General features: G+C 38.9%; 1 protein-coding gene across 1 annotated transcript in view; it reads left to right on the top strand.

Moving 5' to 3' along the window:
* The first annotated feature begins 15,748 nt into the window (after positions 1-15,748).
* pik3cb (phosphatidylinositol-4,5-bisphosphate 3-kinase, catalytic subunit beta) overlaps positions 15,749-25,663 on the top strand; it is a 151,002-nt gene continuing 141,087 nt past the window's right edge. Inside the window, exon 1 of the mRNA XM_061925373.2 lies at positions 15,749-15,948. The gene's annotated coding sequence lies outside the window, so the exon portion shown is untranslated. The remainder of the gene's footprint in view (positions 15,949-25,663) is intronic.

Genomic DNA, 25,663 nt, shown 5'->3' with positions numbered 1-25,663 from the left:
TCTACCCCACTTCATCTGTTCCCGGCTAAAACTAACTTTCTGACCAACCGACCTCAGGTTGTTAAGGTGGGTCAAATATGCTCCTCCACTCTGTCACTTGGCACCGGCTTCCATGAGCAGGGAAGCAAAAAAGCAGTCGACATTGTCAACATAAGCACACAAGGTTGTGATCCTAGCGCCGCTATGAATAGTTTGTCTGTGTTAGCGCTTATAATAACAGTATCACTATCCATCCTTCCCAGAGGTGGGTAGTAACGCACTACATTTATTCCGTTACATCTACTTGAGAAACTTTTGGGATAAATTGTACTTCTAAGAGTAGTTTTAATGCAACATACCTTTACTTTTACTTGAGTATATTTATAGAGAAGAAACGCTACTTTTACTCCGCTCCATTTATCTACATTCAGCTCGCTACTGATTTTTATCGATCTGTTTATGCACGCTTTGTTTGTTTTGGTTTGTCAGACAGACCTTCAAAGTAGGATCTATCGCATGACTGCGTTTCACCAATCAAATACAATCACTGGTGACGTTTCACTCCGTTTCACCAATAAAACAGAGCCAGGCGGTCACGTGATTAACTGCACATAAAGTTTCAGCGGCAACAAGCTTAAGCTTACATGAACTCAACATCAAATTTGAGGAAGCACATCGCGGTAAGTAACGTTAGTAGATATTTTGGCTGTCACCGTTGGCTGATGTTAGCTTCCCTGATATGAATCACTGTCAAATGTACATCGTGTGGGGACATTTATTAACGCACTGCAGCCTCATAGAGAGACAGACAAAGACACACACACACACACACACACACACACACTCACGCATGCATAGAAACACCAATCGAAAGTGCACAGTGTGTTCTCAGGTGCAGTCCACACCTATCAGTTTATGGTTTGCGTGAAGGCTAACTTGTTATTTTCCTTTGTAATCTCTGCTTAGTGAGCCTATGGTGCTGTTAAGTTATTGTGACTCAATTTGCCTTAATTTTTTTATTATTGTTTTAGTTGCTTAAGAGATATTTTGTGACGACCTGGTCGCATCGTGATGCGGGTGTGGTTCTCCCAGGGATGCAGACGGCTTCGGACACAGCTTGCAGGTAGGAATATGATTTATTTGAAATATAAATCATACGATGAATAAACAAAAAACATGCACGTAGCACAAAAGGCAAAAACAAAAGGGCTAGCGTGGGAGCTAGCAAGCCAAAATAGCCTAGCGTGAAAACTAGCAGCTAAGAAACAGGAAATAATCGTCGTCATCAGTTGTGTAAGAACAAACTAGGAAGCCAGACCGAGTGAGGCCAGGGCAAAGACTAAATAGCCCTCTGATTAGTGCCCGGGCAACAGGTGCGCGTCCCGAACACTAACCAGAGGCAGGTGAATGTAATCGGTTGACATGGCAACAGAAAACAAACAAAATCAAGAGGTGCTGAAAACACAAGAGACTAGAAAACAAACAAACTATGATCCGGGCAGCGGATCGTAACAGTACCCCCCCCCCTCCTTAAAGGACAGATTCCAGATGTCCCTTGACACAAAATAAAACTAGAACCCAAAAAACAAGAAATAGTTCAAGAGTCAAGGGAGGGCGGAGGGAGGATTTGGTGGTGGGTCGCCAGGCCACGTGTCCCCGAATCCACCGGGGAAGAGTCAGGTGGCGGCGGCGAGTGGAACGCCGCTGCCGCAGGCGAGGCGGGCGACCACGGAAAGGCCACATTCGTGGCTGCCGAGAAGGTGGGCGTGAGTGGCGCCAGAAGTTCAGCAGCCGGAGAGTTCTACGACCACGTCTCGGGTGTCGCTGCAGTTTGCGCCACTGGCGTCCATACACAAACCTCCGAGAGCGCCGCTTGCGCAGCCAGACCACTCGAGGTCGCTGAGACGACGATGAGGGCGAGGAAGGTGGCGGCATCCTGGAAAAGCCCACCGGAGACGAGGAGAGAGCAGACGTCGCCGTGGAAGCAGGAGGAGTCGACGTCGCCGTGGAAGCAGGAGGAGTCCACGTCGCCGTGGAAGCAGGAGGAGTCGTCGTCGCCGTGGAGGCAGGAGGAGGAGACGTCGTCGCGGCAGCTGGTGCAGGTTCTGGTGCACGTCTTGGAGCCGCGACTCGTGCTAGCCTCGGAACAGGGACAGGGGTTGGTCTTGGAGCCGGCGCTGGAACCAGCCGAGGAGCCGGCGCTGGTGTGGGAACCAGCCGAGGAGCCGGCGCTGGTGTGGGAACCAGCCGAGGAGCCGGCGCTGGTGTGGGAACCAGCCTTGGAGGCGGCGCTGGTGTGGGAACCAGCCTTGGAGGCGGCGCTGGTGTGGGAACCAGCCTTGGAGGCGGCGCTGGTGTGGGAACCAGCCGAGGAGCCGGCGCTGGTGTGGGAACCAGCCGAGGAGCCGGCGCTGGTGTGGGAAACAGCCGAGGTGCAGGAACAGGTGCAGATGCTAGCCGAGATGCAGCTGGAGGTGGCCTAGCTGGCGGTTGTGGCTTAGCAGGCCGAAGGACTGGTGGCGGTGGCCGTGCAGGAGGTTGCGGCTTAGCACGCCGAAAGACTGGTGGCGGTGGCCGTGCAGGAGGTTGCGGTTTAGCACGCCGAAAGACTGGTGGCGGTGGCCATGCAGGAGGTTGCGGTTTAGCACGCCGAAAGACTGGTGGCAGTGGCCGTGCAGGAGGTTGCGGTTTAGCACGCCGAAAGACTGGTGTCGGTGGCCGTGCAGGAGGTTGGGGCTTAGCACGCCGAAAGACTGGTGGCGGTGGCCGTGCAGGAGGTTGCGGTTTAGCTGAGCGCAGTGGTGCCACCCCACTAGCACAGCTCCCAGCACTAGCCCCCCCCCCCTCAAGACGCGGATACCAGACGCGCTCTTTGCGGTTTGGAACCGTCTTCAAGGGTGGGTGGGGAGAGGTAAGGAGGGGGGTATACTCCTCCTTTTTAAATTGTCCTAATTGTCTATTCTCACCACCCACTTGAGATTGGGTGGGAGAACAGGGGGAAAAATTATGTGCAGTGGGCGGAGCAATAGTCACTGGGGGCGGAACCAAAGTCACTGGAGGTGGAGTTTGAAAATCAGAATGTGACTGACTAGACTTGAACTTAACAAAAATGTCCTGATAATGTTTTATCTTAGAATAAAAGTCATTTGGAATTGGCTGACAGAAAGAATTAGAAGATGGGAAAAAAAATTCTTGCTCAATGACGTCATCGGAAGTGGGCGGAGTTACCTCTTCGGGGGGCGCCAATGAAATGACGTCATTGTTGCAACTGTCCATGTGACTGACAGCCCAATCGGAGAAATGTTTCACAACATACTTTTTACTTTTACTCAAGTAAATATTTGGATGACTACTCCTTACTTTTACTTGAGTAATACATCTCTAAAGTAACAGTACTCTTACTTGAGTACAATTTCTGGCTACTCTACCCACCTCTGATCCATCCATCCATTTTCTACCGCTTGTCCATTTCGGGGTCACGGGGGGGTACTGGAGCCTATCTCAGCTGCATTCAAGCGGTAGGCGGGGTACACCCTGGACAAGTCGCCATCTCATCGCAGGGCCAACACAAATAGACAGACAACATTCACACTCACATTCACACATTCGGGCCAATTTAGTGTTGCCAATCAACCTATCCCCAGGTGCATATCTTTGGAGGTAGGAGTAAGCCGCAGTACCCGTAGGGAACCCACGCAGTCACGAGGAGAACATGCAAACTCCACACAGAAAGACCCCAGGGATCGAACCCAGGACTTAGTATTGTTAGGCACATGCACTAACCCCTGTTCCACCATGCTGCCCAACAGTTTTCACTAATACTTGGTTAATATTCAAGTCACAAAATGTAAATGTATAGTGTTGGCGGTTTTTGGATAATTATTTGTTGGGTGTTATAGGCGGAATAAAGGACCTCCCATTGGCTCCGTTGTAAGCAGACTTTTCTTCACATTTATTTAGAATGCATAGAAAAAATACATCCGTCTTCATGTCTTTCATAAAGATTTTGAGCGATAGGCAAAATTCCAAAAAAAGGGCAGTTCTTGGAAACATACATCTCGGAGAGCCTCACATGGACTGTCAACACTTTAACACTGGTCAAAAAGGCACCGCAGACACTCCACTTCCTTCGGGTGAAGCAAAGGAACCAACTTGAGGAAAAACTGCAGGTATCTTTTTATTAGACCACCATAGAGCCACACTGCAGCACTGTGTGATTTACCGCCTGCTCTACTTCAGACAGGAAGGCTATGCAGAGGGTGACCAGGACAGCGGAGAAGATTATCGGCCACCGTCTGCCCTCCATAGAGGACATTACTCGCTCTCGCTGCTTTGCCAGAGCAAATACAATCCTGGCAGAGAGCTGTCACCCTGGTCAGCACTTGTTCAACCTGCTGCCACCAGGGAAGAGATTTTAGTCACACAAGGATATTGATTCTGTCCTGCTTTTCACTGTTGTACTGATATTTATGTATTTATTTTTAACATGTTATTTATTGTTTGTCTTGTATTTTACCTGCACCTAACAGAGTAGCCACCTGTAATGTTGTCACGCTCTCATGTTTGATGACAATAAACCGTTCTATTCTATTCTATTCTATTTATCTGTTATTGTGTAAATGTGAGTGTGAATGTTGTCTGTCTATCTGTGTTGGCCCCCGCGATGAGGTGGCGACTTGTCCAGGGTGTACCCCATCTTCCACCCGAATGCAGCTGGGATGGGCTCCAGTACCCCTGCGACCCCGGGTGGGACAAGCAGTAGGAAATGGATGGATGAATGGATGGAAAATTGTCTTGTTTAGAGAGTAGCTGAAAATGAGTTTCCACTACTTGAAAGACTAGCCGCAGCCACTGGTCCACTCGTACATGCAGGGAGTGCATGCACACACAGCAGTCCCAGAGAACAATTTGCAATCATGTTGTTGTTACGATAGACTAGGGTTATTCAGCTGGCGGCCCACAGGTTTAGTTAAAAAAAACTTGGAAAAGACAAACAATGTCTTAGCAAATTTCTAAAAACCTGAATGCAGCTGTGATAGGCTCCAGCACCCCCCGCGACCCTGAAAGGGACAAACGGTAGAAAATGGAGAGATGGATGGATGAGAGCACTGTCATAGAGATGACCATTGAGTAGCTTTTCTGCAGTAGGTTCTTAAAAAGAGCAGAACGCTCCTGTTGCATAGACTGGGCTATTTCTTTTTTTTTATTTTGTAATTCTGACAAAATAAATAGACAGAATCAAATGCCCCTTGCAGAGAAAGCTGGTTATCAGGAATATACAAAATAGGAATAAAAGTAAAGGGAAAAGTTTGGCTCCTGCGTCCTTAACAGTCAGTCATTTTACAGAAGAGCACCCCACATTTGTTTGTTTTTTTGCAAAGTTGACTTATCTTTATATAATCCGCACTTTAGGCTAAAGCCTATACACCAGGGCTATTCAACTACATCATGGAGAGGGTCGCAGTTTCAGGAGCCGCACATAAAATTTGGATGTTTCATTAAAAAGTGCCTCCACAGGTTACATTCCTTTGAGACTGCATTAACTTAATTATAAAGTAAACACATCAGCTTTCACACTGCACTGTCAATAAATTCATTATTCTCGCCACTCATTTCCAGCGTGTGCGGCTGGACAGATAGTTAATAGCATGAAACAAAAGCTCCATGAGTTTTGTTGAGGATTGATGTTCCTTCTTTTGAATTATTTTCCTTTTTCAGTTTCATTTATTTACACTTCTTCCTTCATTCAGGTTTGTAAGAATGAAAATATAAACATAAAATTAACATTACAAAAGTGTAAGGAAAAAGTATATATGTATTTAACATCAATACACTAATAATTAAATAAATAATAAAATAAAATAGAGTGCTCAGTGGCCTTGTGGTTAGAGTGTACGCCCTGAGACCGGAAGGTTGTGAGTTCAAACCCCCGCTGAGTCATACCAAAGACTATAAAAATGGGTTATCTCCCTGCTTTGCACTTAGCATCGAGGGTTGGAATTGGGGTTTAAATCACCAAAAATAATTCCCGAGCACAGCCACCGCTGCTGCTCACTGCTCCCCTCACCTCCCAGGGGGTGAACATGGGGATGGGTCAAATGCAGAGGATAAGTTCACCACCACACCTAGTGTGTGTGTGACTATCAGTGGTACTTTAACTTTTAACTTTAACTTTAATGTCCATTGTGTATTTTACAATATAAAATAGAAGGTTCAGTGTTAATACATTCACACAATAAACTACTACTACTATTACTACTACCTTCTACTGGCCAAGTTCAGCGCTACATATATTCACTATTAAACATGCTTTGATCGCCAGAGTTAATCAGTCAAAAACCAACAAAGCCACAATTACTAAAGACATCCCAAAGTCAGCAATTTCAAGACATTCATACTAGTGGTACACGGGCTCCATCTAGTGGTAAGCCAAAGAATCACTTAATTAAAGTACAGTGTTTTATTTTTGCGTATTCAAACACAGTGTTAGTGTTCAAACTGTGTGTAATGTTACAGTGGCCAAAAATAATACATACACTTGTGAAACCTCTGCCGTGTGTTTAGTGAATACTTAGGCCTACTACGCTACTGTATTTTAATGTTGGTCATTATATTAGTGTACTTGGAGAGCCAAGTTTTTTCCGAGGTAGTACTTGGTGAACAAAGTTTGAGAACCACTGCTCCACACCATTGTTGGGCCACGAGTGCCCTCTGAAGGGCCACCAAAAATCTATTTCTCAGCTGTGGTCAGTATGGGCAGAAGCGGTACTTAGTTGTAATACAGTTTTCCACCACTTGTGGCAGTAATGACAATATTAAACAAACAGAAGAAGTCTAGCGCTAAAGTCATTGAGAAGTTTCTTAAGCGCAAAAAATATTATCAAAGTGGTAAAGTCGTATTTTCATTTGCAATTTTATTTTATTGACAGTTTAGTTAAGTGACATATTTATTATTAATTTACTTTATTTATTTTAGCACAACATACTTGTATGTAAAAATATTATTTTGAGTTATTTATGAGTTCCTTCCTATGCAGTGGGTTATACTTATTTTTCTAATCAGCTTGACCTAAGCCTAAGTTTTATGTGTTAAATGAATATTAATCTTTGTGATTAACGTGTGGTTTCATATCAATTGAAAAGGTTGTAAACTGTAAGTATGTTAAATGTAATTATTAAATATGGTTCAAATCAAGAGTAAGATTACTCATTCAGTGTTTACATAACAGTGGGCGTCGTGGAAAAGTTGGGCCCTGAGGTCAAAAAGGTTAAGAACCCCTGCTCTAAACTCACTATTTTTGTTAATTTTGTTTAATATTTGTGAAATCTATGTAGGTAAATATAGCAGAATATAAACATGATCTATTGTACATATTCAACAGACTTTATACACACATTCTTCATTGCAGAGCCTTTCATATATAAAATCACTAGTGTGAACACCAAATTAACTGATCAACTTTCCTTTCCTTTTTTTTTACATTTTTGGTTGGCATTCAAAATAATATTCAATAACAAAAAGTAGTTTCAAAGCACAGCTCAGTTTTTATTTTCCATAACAATGTTTATAAAAGTATTATGGTGTTTGCCGTTTTCAGTGATGTATGAGTGCAGTGCACCACCGTGACAGGACTACATGGTCTTAGTTTCTTAGGAAGATAACATAATCTTATTTATACTCTTTTGATAAGGTGACGAGAATTAGAAGATTTGAACCCTGTTTGAATGTATTCGGAACACAAGAGTAATGTTATGAGAAAAAAAGAACACTAGAGGGCAGCAAAGTTTACTATTTTGAGGCAAAGCATACACTTCTCCCATTAATCACAAGTCTCTCACCAACTATAAATGGTGTTAATACTACACCATAGATAATAGGTAAATACTCTACTATAATGCACTATAGGATCACAATCTATTCTATTTTTCTATGGATAATCTCTACCTATTAAACTATGTCATTTATAAAGTTAAAAGTACCAATGATCGTCACACACACACTAGGTGTGGCGAAATTATTCTCTGCATTTGACCCATCACCCTTGATCACTCCCTGGGAGGTGAGGGGAGCAGTGAGCAGCAGCGATAGCCACGCCCGGGAATAATTTTTGGTGATTTAACCCCCCAATTCCAATTGATGCTGAGTGCCAAGCAGGGAGGTCATGGGTCCCATTTTTATAGTCTTTGGTATGACTCGGCCGGGGTTTGAACTCATAACCTAGTGATCTCAGGGCAGACACTCTAACCACTAGGCCACTGTGGAGGTTGTAACCGACTCTATTTGTATACTATTCTATTTACATTCGTATGGTACTCATCGGGCTAAATCTAGGACATCGGATACTAAACTTCAGTCGGCAACTGCTGGTGACAGACCCCAAAATGCAGAGATGGCAGGCGTGTTGCAGGAACACATGACTTTAATGTCAAAAAAGGAAATGTGGTGAAAACAGGAACCAGGAGACAGGATACCAGGAAAACTGGAGACAGCAAACAGGATACAATCACCAAGCCCTGACTGGAGGGCGAGGCAGGCATAAATAGTAGCCTGATTGGCATCTGCAACCAGGTATGCCAAGCTGCCAATCAGGGACAGGTGAGGGAAACGAGCGCTCAGGGAGACATGCAGGAAATGGAACCAAAATAAGAGCGCTGACAGGAAATAAACACGAACACAGAGGAAAACCCAAACATAACCAAACTGTCCGTGACAAGCCTGACAACTTTGTGCCATCTTTTGTATTTCATGTGTGCTGACAACAAAGTTCTTTGACTCCTTGAATCCTATAAATCAGTAATTCTCAAACTGGTACCGCAGGTGGTGCGCGGGCTCCATATAGTGGTATGCCAAAGAATCACTTAATCAAATATTCAAATACAGTGTTACTGTTCAAACTGTGTGTAATTAGACAGTGGCCAAAAATATTAAATAAACTTGTTGAATAAAATCTCTCCCTTGTTTTTAATGAATATATAGGCCTACTACGCTACTGTATTTTAATGGTGGTGATTATGGTGGTCCTTGGAGAGTCAAGTGTTTTCTGAGGTGGTACTTGGTGAAAAAAGTTTGAGAACCATATAAATAATCAAATACAAACCCTAAAACCAGTGAAGTTGGCACGTTGTGTAAATCGTGAATAAAAACAGAATACAATGATTTGCAAATCATTTTCTACCTATATTCAATTGAATAGACTGCAAAGACAAGATACTTAACGTTCGAACTGGAAAACTTTGTTATTTTTTGCAAATATTAGCTCATTTGGAATTTGATGCCTGCAACATGTTTCAAAAAAGCTGGCACAAGTGGCAAAAAACACTGAGAAAGTTGAGGAATGCTCATCAAACACTTATTTGGAACATCCCACAGGTGAACAGGCTAATTGGGCACAGGTGGGTGCCACGATTGGGTATAAAAACAGATTCCATGGAATGCTCAGTCATTCACAAACAGGGATGGGCCGAGGGTCACCACTTTATGAACAAATGCGTGAGCAAATTGTCGAACAGTTTAAGAACAACATTTCTCAATGAGCTATTGCAAGGAATTTAGGGATTTCACCATCTACAGTCTGTAATATCATCAAAAGATTCAGAGACTCTGGAGATATTCCCTGCGCGTAACATTGATTGCCCGTGACCTTCGATCCCTCAGGCGGTACTGCATCAAAAACTGACATCAGTGTGTAAAGGATATCACCACATGGGCTCAGGAACACTTCAGATAACCACTGTCAGTAACCACAGTTTGTTGCTACATCTGTAAGTGCAAGTTAAAACTCTACTATGCAAAGCGAAAGCCATTTATCAACAACACCCAGAAACGCCGCCAGCTTCGCTGGGCCCGAGCTCATCTAAGATGGACTGATGCAAAGTGGAAAAGTGTTCTGAGGTCTGACAACTCCACTTTTCAAATTGTTTTTGGAAACTGTGGACATTGTGTCCCCCGGAGCAAAGAGGAAAAGAACCATCTGGATTGTTATAGGCGCAAAGTTCAAAAGCCTGCATCTGTGATGGTATTGGGGTGTATTAGTATTTAGTTCTTTTTTTCTCATCGCCCAGGTAAGACACTTCTGACATTGTCTCTGGTTCAGTGAGTGGCTTGACACAAGTTATGCAACCTTTGTAGCCCATGTCTGGGGTTTGTCTGGCTGCAAAATAATCCACCATGGGGCCAAAGAAGGTCACAAGTGCCAGGACTTTGATAAAGGAGGTGAGAAACACTACTCAATTCAAGAAAGAACTCATCGAAAAAAGTGACGGTGGCGTCCATGTGAGTCTTCTCTCCTCTCCTCCCTCTCACTCGTTGCCATCTTAGCCAACAAGAGTCTTCAATAAAGGTAAAGGGGATGGTAAATGTTTATCATTTATCAATTGAATTCCTCATTTATATTTACAAAATCATAACTATTATCAACTGTGTTTTGTGTTTTTGTGTCTGGAACGGATGATTTGATTTTTGATTCTCTCATTTGAAAATATAGTTTTTTCAAACACAAACTGAGGCACAAGCATTTGGATTTTCTCAAACAGTGAATTTACGTTTTTTTATTATGTCTGAGCCACAATAATCAAAATTCTTGAAATATTTTACTGTATGTGGAATTAATCATCACTTTCTAAAATGAGTACCTTTTTCATGATATTTGTATGTTTTTTTATTGTTCTTTACCTGTAAATCCACACTAACTCTTCAAGGACAAAGCAGAGAAAATCAGACTGGAATTTGTATTTCATAACCGGTTAGTGTAATGTTGTCTTTAGTGTAAATCCCACAGACTTTCCTCAACATCTTTGAAGTGTTGAATACTGACAGGCTCCAAAGAATATCGACACAAGACGGGAGAGCACACCTTCAAAATAAAACTCCCTCAATTGTGTTTTTCAGGCAAAAGGCGTTATTATGAAACCTAATCAGCATGTATAGCCAAACATTTTAGTTTGAATTACAACAACAAAGAAAGTAATAATCAAAAAACATGACCTAGTGTGTCACCAACTTGGCAAAGCAATGGGAGCGTATTATTGTTTGTTTGCACCATATTGAAGCAGAATTACTCTTACACCAGACAAGGATGTTAAAATAATATCTAAACAGCAGATATTTATCCATGAAATATATGAAAAAGCTGCTGATGGTGTGTTTGATGAAGAAGCTGATGGAAAGAGATGTCCACTCTCTAAATTAAATGCTGTACATTATTATTACATAACTTCATAAAACTACTCTAGTTGTTATTATTACATTATATTATATATGTTTTAATCCAATATTTCTTATATTAAAGTATGTTTATCTATTTTAAGGCATGTTACATTTTAAAATGTTGTTGTTTTTGGAAACCAAGCACCGATTAAATAGATTTCAATGAATTTCAGAATGATTTGAGATTTAAATGTTAATATGGAGCTAAATTAGGGCCAAAAGCTTTATGCTTGACAAAAATAAACTTTGAAAATTAAAAAATCGATTGGTGTTGAATTTTGAAAAATAAATCACTGTATTCAAAATAAAATATAATTGTACACATTAAAAAATAAAAAATAAAAATTTATTTTTAACTTTCATATATTCTGATATTTAAGCTTCTGTCTTTTTAAAGATTCAAATCTTTTTTTTTTTTCTCCAGACAAAGCAAACCAAAAATCTTCTTCTTTTGATATGCACATACATTTAAGAGTTGTATTAACACAAGGCTGCTTTAAATTAATTTCCCCCCTGAATTTTATTTCCCATCACAATATCTGAACATACAGTATTTTGGATATTTGGTGGTGGTAGATTATTTTGAATTGTTTGTGTACTTTTAAATTTCACAAGATCCATCAATTCAAATTTCAAATCATTTCAATATTATTTTTATTTTTAGATTAAAATCCTATCAAATCAAGATTTAAATCTACAAAAAAATGAAAACATTTCAACAAATAAATTGTTTTAAAAAACTACCATAGTTGTATTCAACCTGCAAAACGTGTGCAATTATTTGTGTTTTGGATTAAATTATGTATTTTTCAAAATTCAACATCAAAACTAAATTTTTCAGTTTCAAAATGTATTTTTCACGTACAAAACTTGAAAAAACACATGTTTTTGATTTAAGATTTCTGTCACAGAACCAATTAAACGTGTAGTATTGCACAACTGTATTTGAATTATCAAAACAACTAATACAAAACAAACACAATAGTAGTCTTTCAGTCAGTAGTCTTTACCGTTGCAACAAGTGACTGATGGGTATAGGAACCAGGAAAAAGTGAATTCCAACTAAAATTTTAAAAATACGCCATAATCCTGTTTACGTTTGAAGTGAATTAATTAACTCATATTATGTTCTACATATGGTGAATGTTCATATTCATCTTGGAGAAAGCAAACCATCAGGTTTGAGTAAACAGTGGTATTTCAGTTTGGGCACATACTAAGACAAGGCCCCTTAGTTTGATATTCGCAGGTGGATTGGATCACTTCTTGTAGGAAACAGGCCCCAATTGGGACTTTGTAATGCAAAAGTGATAACCATTGTCGACGTATTCGTTTAATCTGGAGCCAGAAAATGTTTAAAGAGGACACGATGTGTAAACTTAAAATCAGAAGTATTTATTCCCTATTGGATACAATTCTAATACAATTCGCTATCTGTCCCTAGTAGCATTCAACACGGCGACTTACACAGGACTGTCCGGACGCGCCCTTCCCCTCGCGCTCTTACAATATATATCACAATATATGAATTTGCAATGAGGTGTCTTCTTCCAGGCGTGGAATATTCCTCTGCCTTCTCCTTCCTGCACTCTGACTTCATATCTGGTGTTGTCCTTCAGACCTCGGCAAAGAAGCCACGTCAACAGTGGCAAAAATGTGGCTGATAAGAATGAATGTGCGTGAACTTGGACCCAGTTTCAATTGGAACTTTGAGGATATGATTAGTTGCACAGCCTATTCTAAGCACATACCGTATTTTTTGGAGTATAAGTCGCTCTGGAGTATAAATTGCACCGGCCGAAAATGCATAATAGAGAAGGGAAAAAACGTATATAAGTCGCACTGGAGTATAAGTCGCATTTTCTGGGGGACATTTATTTGATAAAACCCAACACCAAGAATAGACATTTGAAAGGCAATTTAAAATAAATAAAGAATAGTGAACAACAGGCTGAATAAGTGTACGTTATATGAGACATAAATAACCAACTGAGAACGTGCCTGGTATGTTAACGTAACATATTATGGTAAGAGTCATTCAAATAACTATAACATATAGAACATGCTATACGTTTACCAAACAATCTGTCACTCCTAATCGCTAAATCCCATGAAATCTTATACGTCTAGTCTCTTACGTGAATGAGCTAAATAATATTATTTGATATTTTACGGTAATGTGTTAATAGTTTCACACATAAGTCGCTCCTGAGTATAAATCGCTCCCCCGGCCAAACTATGAAAAAAAACTGCGACTTATAGTCCGAAAATATGGTATGTACTAAACATTTCTTAAGCACTTCATCATTCATTATCTTAATTATATCCCGACATAATATATCCCAACACCATATCCTTGAAAGGAGACTACCAGTCTAGCTCAAACGCCAACCTTTAAGTTATGACTTAAAGCAGTTGTTTTCCAGACACTTACACACAAACATTTGCTTTTATGGTCAGGTGGTGTTGTTTAGACTTAGCGCACACCCAGACAGTGAAAGAAGAAATATATCAACTGATGGTTTGGCTTCTCCGGTAGAGGAGTCCTCCGCAGTGAGCAGCAGCAGTGGGTGCGCTCAGGAATAATTTTGCTGATTTGATCCCTAATTCCAACCCTTGATGCTGAGTGCCAAGCAGGGAGATAATGGGTCCCATTTTTATAGTCTTTGGTATGACTCGGCCGGGATTTGAACTCACGACCTACCAATCTCAGGGCGGACACTCTAACCCAGTGGTCCCCAACCACCGGTCCGGGGACCGGTACCGGTCCGTGACGCAGGGAAACATTAAATAATTTATAAACGACTTCATTTTCTCCAATTTAACTTTCGCCTGTCCCACTAGACCAGGGGTAGGCAATTAATTTTTACCGGGGGGCCGCATGAGCACCCCGAGCACTGCTGGAGGGCCACATTGACAATATTTCAATTAAATTTTGCTCAAATTATTTTTGATATACCGTAAGATAATAATAATAATAATAATAACAATAATAATAATTAATAATAATAATAATAATAATTCCATTTAACCTAACTTAACTTTATACAAAAGCAGATTGCTTTTGATGGTTTTATTTTCAACACTGTCTTACACAACACTTCCTGATGTATAATACAATGCAAAAATGTCCATTTCTGCAGAGGGTTAATTTCTGTCACTTTATCCTGCATCCTCTTCAAAAGTCCAACATTTTTCCCTGTCAGATTTGGAAACAACCATCTGTTGTTACACCTGCCAGTTTGTCCCATTTCAGTCCTAACATGTCCAAACACGCATTTACCTATGTGAACAAGTCATTACCTGTGATTGTCCCTTTAATTGACTGCATGGCTGCCAGCTCCTCCGTGATTTGAAAGTCTGCAGTTATCCCACGTAAGAAGATGAGCAGCTGGGCGGTGTCACGTACATCGCAGCTCTCATCCAAAGCCAGCGAAAAACAGTCAAAGTCAAAGTTTCCAGCGATGGTCTCAACCTGCCTCGTTACAGTGCGTCGGGAGAGTGACACGTTCTCAAATGCGCCCCTCTTCTCCGGGAATATCAGCGCAACAGAGTCCAATAAGCACTCCTTAATAAACTCTCTATCAGAAAACGCCTTACTTTTTCTGGCGATTTTGTGAGAAATGACAAAACTTGTCCTGACGGCTGCATCTCTGGGGGTGTGAAATATGGCAAAAAGTCCTTGTTGGGTTTATAGTAAATTTCACAATTTTACCATGAAATCTTTTGCTACTTTTACGTAGCACAATTTGATGGATAACTTGCTTTGAAATCATTATTATTAGTATTAATTTCTATTTGATGATATATTTTTGCATAATTAGACATTATTTAGGTTAACATAATTTGCAATTACATGGAGTACATATATTTTTTTTCTCCCAAAATACAAAGAAATAATACATTTAGTAAGAAAAGTTACAATACTTTATTGATACACATAATTTCCAGGCTTTCGAGGGCCAAATAAAATGATGTGGCGGACCACATTTGCCCCTCGGGCCTTAAGTTTGACACCTGTGCTGTAGATGTACAATAAAACTCCTGATAGGAAGTTGTCATTTGTTATATTTGTTATAACTTTGTGACATGATACAATGCACATCAATGAACATATAAAATATAAATGTGACAGATTGTAGCCAAAGGCTGATTTCCATCTGCATTTCATTGAAAAGAAACAAGCCCAGGGCTCCCACTAATTCAACGTTATAGTGAGTTGTATTTTTCATGCACTTATTTTTGCTGTATTTATCTGGCACAAGTGGAAAGCCGGTCCCTGAAAATAATGCCAACATTAAACCGCTCCGTGGTGCAAAAAAGGTTGAGGACCACGTACTGCTCTAACCACAACAACACCAGAAATACACTTCCCTTTCATGTAAATGTTGTCGACCATAACTCACATTAAGACACGTTAGCATTAAAACACGTTTACAAAAAAATAAAAAAATACAAAATACAAAATAAAGCTTTGGACAAACGTTTATTTTTAACCACAGGAACCGGAAATGCAAATAGTCGACGAGCTCGCTAGCTTGACGGAAGTAAATGGAGGGCGGAGAAAAAGAGAATCAGTGGCGGCGGCGGCGCTTCATCTCCGGCTACAAACAGGAAACTAGTCCGCCTCGCTGAGCGCCCACCTGAGCCAGAAGACCAACGATATGACAAGCGTCACCCACTGAGACTTTATGTGCCTTAAACTACTCCTATCGTCTCATTTCTGAAGTTTCTTCGACAAGAACACCGTCAACCCTCTTAAGGTAAGCCTGCACTTTATAGCGGCTCACATTTGAAGTCACGTCAAACTCATTAACTGACTTGGCAGCCTGTCAATCAAAATCAGACACTTTAAAAACTTCTATATGTGTGTATTTTGTAACCAGACTGCATATGTAAGTTGTGATACACGTCTGTCAGATTGGGAACTTGTAATATCAGATCAAGTGAAATATGTCTGCGGTGCTTTTAAGTGTTTGTATGCTGAACGTCTGAATGATATTTCACACAAACAACAAGTAGACCCTATGACTCAGAGGACGTCAAGTACTGCACAATAATTATTTGTATTTTGTTGTTTTTATGGTAGTTAAAGCCTACTTTATGAACCCTTTTCTTCTGATTGAACTCACATTTGTTTTATTTGCCGGATGACACTCTCTAATATTCTGATTGTGATCCTGATCTGATCTATCCATCCATTTTCTACCGCTTGTCCCTTTTGGGGTCGCGGGGGGTGGGTGCTGGAGCCTATCTCAGCTGCATTCGGGCGGAAGGCAGGTTACACCCTGGACAAGTCGCCATCTCATGGCAGGGCCAAGACAGATAGACAACATTCACACTCAAGGGCCAATTTTAGTGTTGCCAATAGGGATGATGTTCGAAATCGGTTCTCCCAGTTGTTCGATAAGAAAAGAACCGATTCCATGAACTCAAATCCCTTTTTGAGAACCGGTTTCCGTTATCGAGTCCACTATAGTAAAGAAAAAGAGTTGGTTCTTTACTCGGATCCCTGGGAACGAATCCCTACCCACGTACAGGAAATGCCCTGTGGGACCTGCAATGTTATGCCCATTTGATTGTAGACTCTTACTGACACCTTGTGGCGATATGAAAATACTACGCGTCATTAGTTTAGGCACTTCCGGGTTGAGACAATTGAGAAGTAGACAAGTTGTGTTAGCTCTTACAAGCCTTGGAAAAGATAAGTCTGTAAGTAAACTGTTTAACTTGTTTATGTAACTCAATATTAAGGTGGAAAGTTTGATACTAAGATGTTTATTGAAAAACGATTTTTGTGCACTGTTTCAATGGATGTTTTGAGGACTTAAAATGGCTGCCAGTCGTATATTTCCACCATCGAAATAGTTTCAACACTCAGAAGTATTTGTTTGATGATAGTACTGTATATTTGTGTGAAGCTAATATTTACATATTGTGTATTACATTTCAGTATGTTAATTGAATCACATAGCTTATACATTTGTCATTGTGTGTATTTCAGTTTAAAAAAAAAAAAACAGTCCAGTGCAAGACAAAAGTAAAGATAGGAAAAGACAAAGCAAGATCAACAACAATAAAGAGCCTAAATGGATTAATCTGCTTTGGATTGTTTGTTAGATGTCTGCCAAGCTGTATAACCTCAACATGTATAGTGAGGGCAGAACAGGCAATATGCAATTATTGCCAGGCTTCGCTCTCATGTAAGGGGGGAATAATTGTTGATTGATGACTGTGGTGTTCTTAGTGTCATAGTGTGTGTAGTTAGTATGTTCCAATAGCAGCAGAAGTGCACTTTTTGGAGAGCTGTATTATTTTCAGTTTTGTGCCCAAGGGACTGATTTTATTTAATACTATATTATTTTTTTAACACCTATATTGATCACAGAGACAGGTTGTTTTTGTGTTACTGTATATATTTGTTTTTCTGAAAAATCCCACTTAATATACTTTGGGTAACAACAGTCAATATATATATATATATATATATATATATTTTTTTTTAGGGGGGTAACAGTCAATATTTATTTCTTTATTTTATTTTATTTTTTTCTTATAAAATAAAAGTGAGCTTTTGTTAAACCAAATATTGTGTTTTTTTCCCATATACAACAACCTATCTGGATTCGATAAGAGAATCGACAAGGAATCGGTTCGATAAGAGGATTCGATAAGAGGATTCGATAATGGGCTCGAACTCGATAATTTCTTATCAAACATCATCCCTAGTTGCCAATCAAACTATCCCCAGGTGCATGTTTTTGGAGGTGGGAGGAAGCCGGAGTACCCGGAGGGAACCCACGCAGTCACGGGGAGAACATGCAAACTCCACACAGAAAGATCCCGAGCCCAGGATCGAACCCAGCACCTTCGTATTGTGAGGCACATGCACTAACCTCCGTTCAACCGTGCTTAATCTGATCATTACCAGGAATTGTCCTCATGCTCCTTTCAGTTTCTGGTATTCTTCTGATCAATCTTTAATCAGTTTATTTGAGATTATATGTGGGCTTTACAAAACGAATATGTGCCATCCATATAAGTATGGACATACTCGGATAAGTATGTATGACACCACTGTTTTCCCAGCTGTGTGTGATACTGTGCATGTTCTTGACAGTTGGCAGTCCAACAACACCAAAGAAAAGGGGATGTGAAACTTTTATTAACTTGTCAGCCTTTCTGCCACTTGGGAGGGAGCACAAGAAGTTACATTAAGTTTAAAAATTCATCTGAAGCGTCATCTCATTTCTGATGATGTTTATTTATTTTACTGAAGGGTGGAAGCCTACTCACCCAACATGCCATATGGATTGTTTCACAAAACAGTTTGTTTAAGAAATATCTGATTAAAAAATGTGCAGGTGCTTTTTAACCCCTTCTCGTTCTAGGATGTTTTTTGTGTGTGGCTGAAACACACAAACTAGTCATACAAAGTCAATGTTGAACTATTTGGATGAGAGGTATGGCTGGAGGTTCTTTTAAAACCTAACTATCTAAATGTTTATCCCTAGAAGTCAGAATGTGTCTACTGGCACTTAGTAATAGGAGTTTGAATACACTGAAAAGAAAGATTTTCTTTGGTAGCCCATGTACATAAACTGTACATATTTCTTTCAGAAACACATGCTTTTAAATAACTAGTTGAAGGAATGGCCTGGAAAACAAGATGGGGCCATAGTAGGGGTGCTGAAAAAAATCGATTCACATCAAAATTGCGATTCTAATTTATGCCGATTTTAAATACATTTTTAAAAATCGATCAAAAAATAACTACCGTTTTTTTCGGACTATAAGTCGCAGTTTTTTTCATAGTTTGGCCGGGGATGCGACTTATACTCTGGAGCGACTTATGTGTGAAATTATTAACACATTACCGTAAAATATCAAATAATATTATTTAGCTGATTCACGTAAGAGACTAGACGTATAAGATTTCATGGGATTTAGCGATTAAGAGTGACAGATAGTTTGGTAAACGTATAGCATGTTCTATATGTTATAGTTATTTGAATGACTCTTACCATAATATGTTACGTTGACATACCAGGCACGTTCTCAGTTGGTTATTTATGCGTCATATAACGTACACTTATTCAGCCTGTTGTTCACTTTTCTTTGTTTATTTTAAATTGCCTTTCAAATGTAATAAATATTGTTGGTGTTGGGTTTTATCAAATAAATTTCCCCCAAAAATGCAACTTATACTCCAGTGCGACTTTTATATGTTTTCTTCCTTCTTTATTATGCATATATATATATATATATATATATATATATATATATATATATATATATATATATATATATATATGTGTGTGTATGTATGTATATATATGTATGTATATATATATATATGTATGTGTATATATATATATATATATATATATATATATATATATATATATATATATATATATATGAGAGAGATATATAGATATATACACATTATTCTTTTTAAAGAATACATTTTTTTAAATATGTTTTTTAGGCCATCTCTTCGCCAGGTCACGTGTCAGGAGCTTTTGGGGCGATATAGCTCGGTTGGTAGAGCAGCCGTGCCAGCACCTTGAGGGTTGCAGGTTCGATCCCCGCTTCCGCCATCCTAGTCACTGCCGTTGTGTCCTTGGGCAAGACACTTTACCCACCTGCTCCCAGTGCCACCCACACTGGTTTAAATGTAACTTAGATATTGGGTTTCACTATGTGAAGCACTTTGAGTTTCTTGAGAAAAAGCGCTATATAAGAAATGTAATTCACTTCACTTCACTTGGGGCGGTATAGCTCGGTTAGTAGAGTGGCCGTGCCAGCAACTTGAGGGTTACAGGTTCGATCCCCGCTTCCGCTATCCTAGTCACTGTCGTTGTGTCCTTGGGCAAAACACTTTACCCACCTGCTCCCAGTGCCACCCACACTGGTTTAAATGTAACTTAGATATTGGGTTTCACTATGTAAAGCGCTTTGAGTCACTAGAGAAAAAGCGCTATATAAATATAATTCACTTCACTTCACTTTTGTAGCCTGTTTTGAAAAGGTTTTATTTTGTAATTTGTGTACCAAAAAATATATTGCGAGAATCGGTTTTTAATGTAAGAATTGTTTGTTAGATTCACACCCATAAACCATAGTTTCAAACCTTCGTTGATCCCATTTCAAATTTGACAATGATACTTAAGTATGTTCCGATCGATCGGCACATCACTATGAAAAAATATGTCAATCCCTGGTTGGAACATTCCTATGAAACTACAGGAATATAAATGTCACCTGTTTTTTTTCTAAAATGAGGATCAGGGGTCTCATGTATAAATAAGACTTGCGTGGAAAACGCGTACGCACAAACAAATTCAGATGTATTAAAGTGTGCGCGTCCTTAAATCCAACCACATTTCTTTTTTTACATCCCAATCAATGTGAAATTGAGCACACATGTTGGAGTGGCAAATCATATACAGTCTGAAAGCACAAAGATAATGAGCAAGATGACAAAAAAGAAGAATTTCACCTACAATGACTTAGAGGTGCTCCTTACTGAAATGAAAAAAGGTACTCTTTTCCTCTATTGTTGAAAAAGGTGTGGCTTAGTATTTCCCACTTTATGCACGAGATTGTAACATATACTTTGTACAAAGAGACAGTCAGGGGCTTGTTTGAAAGATCTTTAGAAGTATGTAGTTTAACCAGGAAACAAAACATCAAATCACTCATTTTAACCACTGACTCATAATGATGCTGTAAAGACGGGATGTACAATTTGGGGGAAACCTACAGAATGCTAAATGTGCATCACGGGGATTAATAATGGGACAATTACATAAATAAATGTACTCACCATAAAGCCACAAATCGTGTGGAATGCCAGCTTGAAGTCTGTTCCCAACCATGCTGTGACTTAAAATGTGATCATCATGCTTTGAACCCAGGCCACATCGCTACAATGTTTGTTAATTACAATTGCGTATTACATATGATCTTTACAAATGAACATTTTTCCTGTTGAAGTATACACATTCGTCATATGATGGCAAGTAATGTGTGCAGTCGGTAGCTCAGGTTACATTAGGAAAACCTGCTGTTGCTTCAAATTGCGATTTAAAAACGGCCTCTTCAGCTGCCTTGTACGAGAGTTTAATATACCTGGCTAACATGCCGATAATTTAATGTGGTTTTTTTTGCACCTATGCTTTTAGGCGACATTCAAATTGCAGGGTCGGATGTTCCATTCAGATTTTGTTGTCAAATCTGATCTTTTTAGTGGCTGTTAACACTACAAAAATTTTTTATTTCTAATGTGAATGCAATCTGACCCGCATGCGGACATGACATTATGACGAAGTAAAAATGGCTTCAGCTCTAGTCGGTCTCTACTGGCGCATGTGTTGCAATTTCAAAGATTTTTTGCAATCAAAGTCAATATTTTCTGAACCGAATTATTGTGCGTAGAAGAATCAGAAGGAAGAGGACAAGTTTTTTGGTTTTACATGATAGAGTGCACCTGTTTTCTGCTCCGTTGTCAAATAAATATGACGCTAATTGCTTTTTGACAGCGTTCTGGTTGGATGAATGCGACAAAAGCGCGTGAGCGTTTACATTGAGGACGCATCCCATATATCTCAGATTTGTTTCCACATATGAAAGAGGCCTGGGTCGCATATTAAAAAATGCTAAATGCACTGTTCACACTGACATGAAAAAATCCAATACAGGTCGCATATGGGCAAAGAATTTGAATTGACCGGCAGTGTAAACAAGGCCTTATATCCATTTGTGTATTAGCACGGAGGTGTGTTAATTGTTTATATATCTCTGATGTACACCTCAATCATTCTGTGGTTATACATACAACGGTGACCCCCATTTGCCACATCTTCCAAGCAGTTTTTTATCATCTTTACAAATAAAAAATAAAAGACGTGTGTTCTTGTCTCTTATAATGATTGTGAACTATAGGCAAGATTTTAAAAAAAGTGCAGTACTCCTATAAGGCACGTTGATTTCATGTTTATGATCGCAAACTGGTCTAACGTGAGTGTTCACTGAATATGAAGTTATAATGGTATTCTGAATTGTTCTATGTCATCCGAATCTCAGCAAAATAAGGTTTTCAGTGATGTATAACACACGTGTTTGCAAATAGGGGGTGACGTACAACCAAGATTTCGTCATGAAAAAAGAATTTATTTCTAAAGCTCATGGCTGTGAACAACACAGCACGTACTGTGCCACGGAAGCTGCCAATAATGTCCTTTCTCTCTTTTCTTTTTACTTCTAAGCTCAGAGTGAACGCCAATTGAACAAATAATAATAATAATACATTTTATTTATAAGGTGCCTTTCTGGGCACTCAAGGACACTGTACAAAATCACAACAATAAAATCAAATTGGATAAAAAACAACAACAACAAAGATAGAGAAGAAAAGATGATTACAATGAATAGGCAGTCTGGAATAGGTGTGTTTTGAGTCTTGATTTTAAGAGGGATATTAAATCTAAGTTACGAAGGTCCCGTGGTAAAGAGTTCCAAAGATCTGTACACAAAGGATTTTTCGTCCAAACCAGAGTACTGAACTACAAATGTAGGTTTTTCCCTGATGCCATATTGGACAATTTTTCGCCGCTAGATTTTTGCCTTTTAATTGTGAAGAATCTGCAACTATTTTACTTTTGGTACAACAGTTTTGTATTGAGCTGTTTAAAACATTCGTATATGGACACTATGTTGTGTTAGAATTACTCAGGTCAACATCAGTGGTTGCTTGTTAGGCTTTCAGGACATCTTTTAATGCAGTAAGTCTACTGCCTGGAAAAGTAATGGAAGCGACTTAGCGAAGTGAAGCTTCAATAATACATGGCTTTTTAAGGATAAATACAAATTGTGGCTGGCAAAAGACTGACCCAAGAAATGCTAAATACAAACTGCTGTAAAACATTTGACATTTCAAATATGGGCGAGGCAGTGCTCAGTAGCCACTTGAAGGGGAAAAATCATAAAACAGCAGCCACAGTTGCTAGTAGCGCAATAGTCATAGGTGAGATATGCTGTGAGGATAGCCAGCAACACTACTAGTTTCCACAGCAACAAAGCAGACAACCATGGACGTTTCTGCAAAGAAAGAAGTCCTGAAAGTCCTAAAAGGTGTGAATTCATACTACTTCAAGGACAGGACAGGACTCCGAGCCATCTTTTTTCCACAATGCTTCACAGACAGCTAGATTGCAGTCAAATGTATCTGTGGTGAGAACAAGTGTGCCTAGTTTTCAGTGGTTCAATTGAGATACAATAATTTATTTTGGTCACAGTTTGGTCATGATTATTTTGATTAGTATTGTAATCATGATTAACACACTTATTCATTAATTTGAAAAAAAAATAGTATTTATTGTAGCACCAAAACTCAACTTTAAACATAGTTTAAAAGAACAACGGATATAAATTAGTGACAAACACACCACAACAAGTTTAAGTTTATTATTTCTTCAGTCAGTGGTCAACAAAATAAACAAACAGTTTTAAATCCGTGAATTCATAAATTGACAATTTTACAGAGCGAACGGTTTTAGTCTAAAGTTGAGCACTTATTTCAATCTCAAATACAGGCTGTTGCATATATATATATATACACAGTAAAGACATAGACGAACAGTTGTGAATTATCCCTGTACACGTGTTGGTTAAACATTTGTACCAATAATATACTACATACAAACACTTATACTTCCATTTTTATTTATGTCCCACATTTAGTTTTGTAATTGACATTGATCATAGTATTACCTACTGGTGTTGATTCAAGAGCAATATATTTTTCTAAGACATTCGTTTTAAAGTTTTTTTTAAATGTGTGAATGGAACTGGAACATTTTAAGGCATCATCTAAGCTGTTCCACAGATGAACCCCCTCCTGACAGAAACACATCTACTTTTTAAACTAGTTCTTATGTTTGCTTTCTGAAAGACAGATGAACCTCTAAGGTCGTAGGGATCCTTCCTGGGTTTGAACTTCTCCTGCAAACACAGAGGAAGCATGCGGTTGGTTATGAGCTTTATATGTCACAATAGCAGTGTTGAGGTCAAAAAGTTTTAACGTTTTTAATTGAATGAAAAAGGCATTGGTATGAGCATAATAATCTGCAATTCTTTACAATTCTAATGGCTTTCTTTTGAAGTAAAAATATGAAGTTGATGTTTGATATATAATTATTACCCCAGATTTCAACACAATTATATATGGATGTATGAAATAATTATATAACATGTTAAGAGCATTTTGATTTACAGAGTTTTTAATTTGATATAACATAGAAAAAATGTTTACCATCTTTGTCTTGAGTATACTGTATGTATGTGCAGTTTCCAATTTAATTTGTCAACTATATAGATTCCCCAAAATGTTGTTGAATACACCCTTTCTATTTCCATATCATTAATTCTTATGTGACACGGTATGTTAATTTTTCTTATTTTCAAAAATTATATATTTTGTTGATTGATAGTTTATTAGCATCAAACCATTGCTTTAGAATTTGTAGTTCACCCTCTACAGTCTCTAGAAGCTGACCAAGGTCTTGCCCAGAATAGTACAGGCTTGTAACATCAGCAGAGAGAATAAGGTTTAGTTCTTTTTTTTTAAAATATTTTAGCGTTAATATATAATATAAACAATTTTTGTCCCAGTACAGAACCTTGGGGTACTCCATGTGTTATAATATTTGTATCTGAATTTACATTGTTTATATGCACATAGTTCTCTGCCATCAAGATGACTTTTCAACCAATCATGAGCAAGCCCTCTGACACCATACCTCTGCATTTTGTTTAAAAGTAATGTGTGATTGATGGTGTCAAAGGCCTTGCTCAGGTCAATAAAAACGGCAACAATCGCAGTGGTTACCTCAACTAATTCCATCACTGCCATGTAAGTGGACCTGTCTGATTGAAAACCGTATTGTTGTGCACTTAGCAAGTGATTCTTATCAATAAAACGGTCTGATCTTAATATGTATAATTTTTCAAGAACTTTTGAAAATTGTGGGAGTAAAGAAATAGGTCTATAGTTGATAAACTAATGCTCATCTCCACTTTTGAAGATGGGAATAAGTTTTGCCGTTTTCATTTTCATTGGAAAGACACCTTTTATAAAATAAATATTACATATATAAGTCAAGGGAACAGCTATATAATCAACAATTTCTTTAATCAGAGAAATGGTTAAATCACAGCAGTCTGACTTTTTGTTTTTCAAGGAATTTACCATTTCTATGATTTCACTGTCATGAACAGGAGAAATGAAAACGATTCTAAGTTGTTTTGAAAGATTTGTTTCTTAAATTTGACAATGTTTTCTGGTTCTACAATTTCATTTTCTAAATTGGGTCCAACATTCACAAAGAAGGTGTTAAATGCATTTGTTATTCCCTTAGGGTTATTTATAGTTTGATTATTTTCTATGAATGTTTCTTATTTTGTCATGTTTTT

This window comes from Nerophis lumbriciformis, linkage group LG30 (assembly GCF_033978685.3).
Source record: "Nerophis lumbriciformis linkage group LG30, RoL_Nlum_v2.1, whole genome shotgun sequence".
Lineage (NCBI taxonomy): Eukaryota > Metazoa > Chordata > Actinopteri > Syngnathiformes > Syngnathidae > Nerophis > Nerophis lumbriciformis.
The sequence above is the reverse complement of the archived record's forward strand: the minus strand, read 5'-3'. Positions and strand labels throughout refer to the sequence as shown.